This window comes from Scylla paramamosain, chromosome 1, assembly GCF_035594125.1.
Source record: "Scylla paramamosain isolate STU-SP2022 chromosome 1, ASM3559412v1, whole genome shotgun sequence".
In the NCBI taxonomy this organism is placed as follows: Eukaryota; Metazoa; Arthropoda; class Malacostraca; order Decapoda; family Portunidae; genus Scylla; species Scylla paramamosain.
The window spans coordinates 29838521-29846020 of NC_087151.1; the positions used below are offsets into that span (position 1 = coordinate 29838521).

Consider the following 7500-nt stretch of genomic DNA (forward strand, 5'->3'; position numbering starts at 1 on the left):
TACATACATACATACATAAGCAGTAGCAGAGGAATGCATAATACACACGTTTTCTTTTTCTTTTTCTTTTTTTAGGGGGAAGCAATGAAAAATGTGGCTTCACTATGAGAAATATGGAGATGAGTGGTTGTGAGAGAGGAAGAGGTGGAGGAGGAGGTGGAGGGGGTGGGAGAGGTGGTGGAAGAGGTGGAGAGGAGAAAAAAAGTAGAAGGGTGATTAAGTGGAGATGGTCCATGTGGCTTACCATTTTGATGTTCCTTCTGCTGGTGGAGAAGATGGGGGAGGTAAGGGAGGAGGAGGAGAGAAGAGGAAGAAGAAGAAAGGACAAGAACAGGAACGAGATGAGAAGAAAATATAAAACAAGAGGAGAAGTAGGAGAAAAAAAAAGGTGGGAGGAGGAGGAGGAGGAGGAGGAGGAGGAGGAGGAGGAATACAAAGGAAAGCCAAACAGCAACAGACCTTTTGGTCCTTGCAAGGCTGTTTGGTAATTACTTCTAACTAGCTACAGGGAAGAGAGACAGGACAGCACAGCAAAAGGCTGAGAGGAGGAGGAGGGGGAGGAGGAGGAGGAGGAGGGAGATGATCTTCACTCACCTGTAAATAAAAAAAAATATGTAATTAGTAGAAGAAATAAATTTATCTCTCTCTCTCTCTCTCTCTCTCTCTCTCTCTCTCTCTCTCTCTCTCTCTCTCTCTCTCTCTCTCTCTCTCTCTCTCCTTAAGTAACAAGGGGAAAGAAAAATATAAATGACACGAACTGGAAAAAAAAATAAATAAATAAAAAAAAAAAAAAAAAAATATATATATATATATATATATATATATATATATATATATATATATATATATATATATATATATATATATATATAAGGAGCGGGAAATACGAGGAACAGTGGAGGAGGAGGAGGAGGAGGAGGAGGAGGAGGAGGAGGAGAGCCCCGTTACACTTGACACCTAAGACCTGTAACGGAGTGACCCATAACTTCCTTTCCCGTCCTTCATTCCCTCCTCCTCCTCCTCCTCCTCCTCCTCCTCCTCCTCCTCCTCTTCCTCCCCCATCTCTCTTCCCCCCATTTTTTTTTTTTTTTTTTTTTTTGGTTTATTATTATTCGGCTTTCGTCTTCTCTCGTTTGTTTCCCTGCTTCCTGTTGTCTTCCCCTGATTTTTTTTTCTTTTGTAATCAACCTTCCTTCTTTTCTTTCTTTGTTTATTTCTTATTTACTGTTGTTTATTTCCTATATTTCCTTTTTTTCTTTATTTTCCTCATATATTTTTTTCTTCTTTCTTCCCTTCTTTCTTTCTTTCTTTCTTATTTACTTCGTTATTTTCTTTAATGTATCCCTTTATTTTCTTCCTTATTATAATTCTCCTCTATTTTTCTTTTATCTCTCCTTTCTTACTTTCTTCTCCCTTTCTACTCTTCTCTTTTGCTTCCTTACTTTACTCATCTTTTCCCTTCTTTCTTACTTCTCCTCTCTTCTTCAGTCATTTCTCTCTTACTTCAGTTCACTCGCCTTCTACCAACTCCTTTCTTCCCTTCCTCCCTCCTTCAGGTCCGTCATTCCTTCCCTTAACCCTTTATCGTTCTTGCAAGTCCAATATGTCGCTCCCAAAAGTTAATTGTAGAGATTCTGTAAGGCTGACTGGCTTACTTAAATAAATAAAATATACAAATAAAATAATTCAATCAATAAACAAATGAAAAATAAAAATAAAATAAAAAGTACATTATATTCATCCCTCAGTAATTACCTAAGAGACAGCGACATTAATAACAAACAGGTACTTTATTTCTTTACTTCTTTAGTTATTTATTGATTGATTTTTTATTCTATTTACTTATTTACTTTTTTTGGGGGGTGGTTGGGGCGTGGTGTGTATTTCAGAGTGGCCGGCGTGACACAGAGCTAAGCGAGGTGGTTAGATTACGTTAGGTTAGGTTAGGTTAAGTTAGGTTAGATTAGTTTAGTTTAGGTTAGGTTAGGTTAAGTTAGGTTAAGTTAGGTTAGATTAGTTTAGGTTAGGTTAGGTTAGGTTAGGTTATGTTATGTTAGGTTAGGTTAGGTTAGGTTAGGTTAGGTTAAGTCAGGTTAGGTTAGGTTAAGTGTGAGGGAACTGTAAACCAGGGAAGCGGGACAATCTGACCCAAAGAAGCTCCAAGCGACCTAACCTAGCTAACCTAACTTAATCTAACTAACCTAACCAAACCTAAGTAACCAAACATAACTAACATAACATAACATACCATAGCATAACATAACCAAAACCTAACATAGCCAAACCAAACCTAACCTAACCTAACCAAACTAACCTAACATAACATAACATGACCAAACATAACATAACCAAACCTAACCTAACCAAACCAAACTAACCTAACCTAACATAATATAACCAAACCTGACATAACCATACTAACCTAACATAACCTAACTAACCTAATCAAACCTAACCAAACCAAACCTAACCAAACCTAACCTAACTAAACCTAACCTAAACAAATAACCTAACCTAACCTAACTGTACAATCATAAAAAAGGAGAAGCGGGGCCGCCTGACCGAAGGAAGTTCCGAGCAACCTTTCTCCCCTGTAGGTGGTGGTTTCCGTTTATCGGGTGTGGGCGCCCCGACACGCTCACCACCCCACTATTACAGGTGCTTGCTGGGCCCCGAGGCTGCCGTGCGGTGGTGACTGGCCAGCTCCCCCGCAGAGAAACGCGGTGCCATGCCTCAGGTTATGTTATACTGGCGAACCTGGCTTGATGAGGCGCGTGTTTCTTCTTGCTCACCCGTCACGATGGTTTTCAAGGGCCACAGAAGTTACTGGTAAGGTTCTTATGGTGTTTATCTATCTATTTGTTTATATAGTTTATTTATGAAGTGTTTATTAATAGTTTTCTACATACACAGCCTGATCATAATGCAGCTATCATAAAAAGATAATAGGAGAAGCACAAAGTTACCTGATTTAGCTTCTTATGATCCAGAACTCCCCGCCCTTCATCCTCCTTCTTTTCATAATATCGCTGGAATTAGTTAACACTTTTGGAGACGCTAACAATAATAATGAAAACTGATTAATAAAAAAATAACAACAACAACAACGTCAAATGCCTCCAATAACCCACGATCACACCACGCTGAATGCACCGCTTCTCGTCCGATCAGCGAAGTTAAGCAACGCTGGGTATGGTTAGTACTTGGATGGGTGACCGCCTGAGGAACACCGTATGTTGCTGGCATTCAAACTTACAGGGACTACCAGCTTCCCTTATTTTCTTACCTAGCTAACCTAACTCCAGCTAACCTAACATAATCTAGCTAACCTAACCAAACCTTATGTAACCCAACAATAATACCAAAGCTGAAGGGAATAGCACGCAGACTTGCAGCGCGATCACAACACCACACTGCTCTCTCTTACCGTACACAACGGACCAATGGCGTGCCTCCCTGACCTGAGCGGTTACCGAGGTGCTCCTGACGCCCATCAAGACCCATGGTTCGATCCCAAAAATGTTATAATCAAGAGCTTGTGGGTTGGTATGCTTCCTCCTCCTCCTGATTTACGGGCGTATTTCTTGCGATTCACAGGAGAAGGAAAGGAAGAAGAGAGAAGATAGAGAAATAAGAGAAGGATAGACGACGTGGGAGGATGAAAAAGGAACATAGGGAACGAAGGCTAAATAAGGAAAGGACAGGGTAGAGTGACAGGAGGATGGATAAAGAAAGAAGAAGTGGGAGGAGGAAACAAAAGAAGGGAAGGTGATGCAGGATAAAGAGAGGGAAAAACAGAGTGGGAGAAGGGAGAATAGGAAGAGGAAGAGGCGATGTAGGATAAAGAGAGGGAAAGTGGGAGAAGGGAGAAGAGAGAAGAGGGAGAGAAGGTGATGCAGGATAAAGAGGGATAAACAAAGCAGGAAAAGGGAAGAGAGAGATAATAAAAGGCAATGGGTAATGGAAAATAAAGACAGTAGAGAGAGAGAGAGAGAGAGAGAGAGAGAGAGAGAGAGAGAGAGAGAGAGAGAGAGAGAGAGAGAGAGAGAGAGAGAGAGAGAGAGCAGAAACATGACAACTATTAGATGATAACGTTAAAAAACATCAATAAATCATAACCCATTAAGTATCACGAATCTCCATCATTATCATCGTCTTCATTATCATCACCCACTAAGGGACAAAGGCCTCCCGCAACTTTCACCACTTTCTCAGACGTCTTGGCGCCTTATCTCCACTAGTTTGAGCAGACTGTAGTGGAAGTTGCTGAGGTTTTCATTGTTTTTTTTTCTTATATAATCTGTGAGAATATAGCAAGGAATATGTCCCATTAATGGAGAGAGAGAGAGAGAGAGAGAGAGAGAGAGAGAGAGAGAGAGAGAGAGAGAGAGAGAGAGAGAGAGAGAGAGAGAGAGAGAGAATATCTGACTATCACATCTGTGGCCTCTGAAAACAGTCATGATGACAGAACAAAGCGTTTAAGAACACAGCCGCTTATCTTGTACCTCCATCCACTCCTCTGTCTCCCATACTTTCGTTTACTGAGCCTCGGTACCCATTAAGTCATTTCAACTTTTTATCTGGTGCCTCTTTTTATCTAAACATATCAACATTTATAAAAGTAGAAAAAATACATACAATACGAGATTTTACAGAAGCTTAAGATGAATTCTGCGGCAAAACATCTATCTTAAAGGTACGCGTGTTCGGTGCATGACAGGTCCTCACAAGCCACTAGTATCGCCAAGGCAGGACAGAGGCACGTATCCTGAAGCGCTTTTCTCTCCCACCACAACTATTTTCAAAGGCCACAGAGATGATTAGCCGAATTCTCAAGACTCTTTCTCCTGTTTTACTGTGGAAATGTTGTTATTCTGTCACTAAAACCATATGAACATACTTAAAAACCCGTGTAATTTCAAACAGACTGGAGGGTGTAGTGAAGATGCGGCGCAGAGGTGTTTCAGACTATGGTTCAAAGTTCAAAAGAAGGGGAAAATCAACCTTTCATCTTTCTATTCCCTATTCTGACCTGAACCTATTCAACTCTTCCCCTAGGAGCAAACGCCAGAAATTCCTCGAAAAAAAAAAAGAAAAAAGTTCTTCTTTATGCTCCTCCCTAACCCAAGCTTCCTCACTCTCCTCCTCACAACTTCCACGAAAAACAGTCTCTCTCCTCTTTATTCTCCTTCCTAACGCAAGCTTCCTCACTCTTCGTCATATCTTCCTAGCTTCCCAGTAGCTCCGCCCCCCTCTTCCCCCCTTCAGCGCTATCGGTCCTCCTTCAACGCGTGCTTTTCCTACGAGATAAGCGTCTGCTATCTGCTTCCTCCTAGAGCCACCAGCGGAACAAAAAGAAAATCATATCTAAGTACTTCATCGTCCACAGAAAACGTAGTAGATTTTAAGGGGATCTTTAATATAGTTGCTCCGGTGATGCATAGTACGACTAGCAGAGAGAGAGAGAGAGAGAGAGAGAGAGAGAGAGAGAGAGAGAGAGAGAGAGAGAGAGAGAGAGAGAAAGAGAGAGAGAGGGGTTAATGTTGCCATCTGGTCTGTCATTCTTGCGGGGCTTCAGGTGTTATCTCCATCTATCACTCACACTACTGATTACTAAACGAACCTCTTCGCAGCATAATACAAGAAACTGCTGCTGCTACCAACACTACTACTACTACTACTTTACTGCAATCAACATAACTATTGCTTTTATTTATTTATTTATTTATTTAGTAGTAAATGCTGCAACACTACAACTGCTACTACTATTACTATTAATAACAACAACAACAACAACAACAGTAACAATAACGTCCTCCACACAAACTACAAACAAAAGAAAACGGAAAACGGACGATAACACATTTTCTACTACTACAGCACCGCTACGAGGGGGTACTACACTAACACCACCAGTAAATACTACCACCACCACCATCACCTGTCCTATGGCGCGCACACACACACACACACACACACACACGAGCCACGAGCCAAACACCAACGCAGTGCCTCGTGACTACCAAACGTGACACCTCCAGCCCCCCACCCTCCCAGCAGTAACAACACCTGGCCCAGCCCCTTGATTAAAGATAAAATAGGTTAGGTTGTGTTAATAATGCTCATACACAAACATAACCTCCATGTATATATATATTTTTTTTTTCTGTGGTGTGTTGTTGTTGTTAGAGCAATGAGTTATTTCGAGGAAGCTATGAATAACATGCGTACGTGACCAAATGTAGCCGAGATAAGCTATCACGTCCTTCACATCAGCCACGGGCGGTGCGCGGTGACACATGAGGTTGTCTGCCGCGCACACATCACACACACACACACACACACACACACACACACACACACACACTTACCTACTCCCCAGCCCCCTTCCAGCATATTCTTTCCACCTATTCCTTATCCTAACCCACAGCAACCACCACCACAACCATCCATAGCCTGATGTCACCTCGAGTCTTCTACGTCTCCTCTTTTCTGTTAACATCGTCATCACCACCACCATCATTACCATAATTTCTGTATTCCCATTGCAGGACATGTTTTTCTTTATTTTCTTTTTCTTTTCTTTTCTTTCTCCCTTTGTTCTTGTTGTTTCTCCAGTCATCTCTACCGTCTACCCGTTTGATCCATTTAAGACGTTATTGCCTCTGTCCATCTAGCTTTCTATCTATCGTGCCTACTTTTATGCTACCAAGGTTCACGTCTCGTTAACGTAACATGCTTCTGCCATCATGGAATGTCAGGGATAACTAAGAGATGAATAGAGGGCAGCATAAGGCACGTATTTTTAACAGGTACTCCACTCGTTCATCTACATCAATAAGTACAGTGAGTCACGGTCAGATGTAGAGTAACTTTCTGTACTCACTTCCACAATGTTTTCTTTGTTGGGGTGCCTTAATCTTAATCTTAGTCTTAATTCTTCTGATTGGCTGATCCTTACATTTAGTTTAATTCTTAACAGATCAGGGGACTTAAGACTGAGAGAGAGACTTCCTGCTCTGACTTTCACTGTATTTTCTTGGCTGACTGAGAGAGAGCTTTCCTGCACTGACTTTCACTGTATTTTCTTGGCTGACTGAGAGAGAACTTTCCTGCACTGACTTTCACTGTATTTTATTGACTGACTGAGAGAGAGACTTCCTGTACTGACTCCCACTGTATTTTATCAACTGACTGACAAAGAGAGACTTCCTGCACTGATTCCCACTGTATTTTATCGACTGACTGACAGAGAAAACCTTCCTGCACTGACTTCCACTGTATTTTCTTGGCTGAATCCCTCAATAATCTCCTCACTTTTAAATCTTAATTACTCTAACCTACTGATAACCTCGCGATCTCCTTACTTATTCTTAGCACTTCATGGGACTTAATATTAAAAGGAAAACGCTAAAAGACTGTGGAGGTTTGTGCGTTACGTCACCTGAATATTAGCGAAGACTTTTATCATTAGTAACATAGACAATTAAAACACGCACC

General features: G+C 41.3%; 1 protein-coding gene and 1 pseudogene across 5 annotated transcripts in view; one reads left to right on the forward strand and one right to left on the reverse strand.

Annotated features, from left to right (window-relative positions):
- The window catches only part of LOC135103082 (myelin regulatory factor-like protein), a 101799-nt gene that overhangs the window by 53985 nt on the left and 40314 nt on the right, over positions 1-7500 (reverse strand). The gene's annotated exons all lie outside the window — the stretch shown is intronic.
- On the forward strand, positions 3126-3245 carry LOC135105989 (5S ribosomal RNA; annotated as a pseudogene).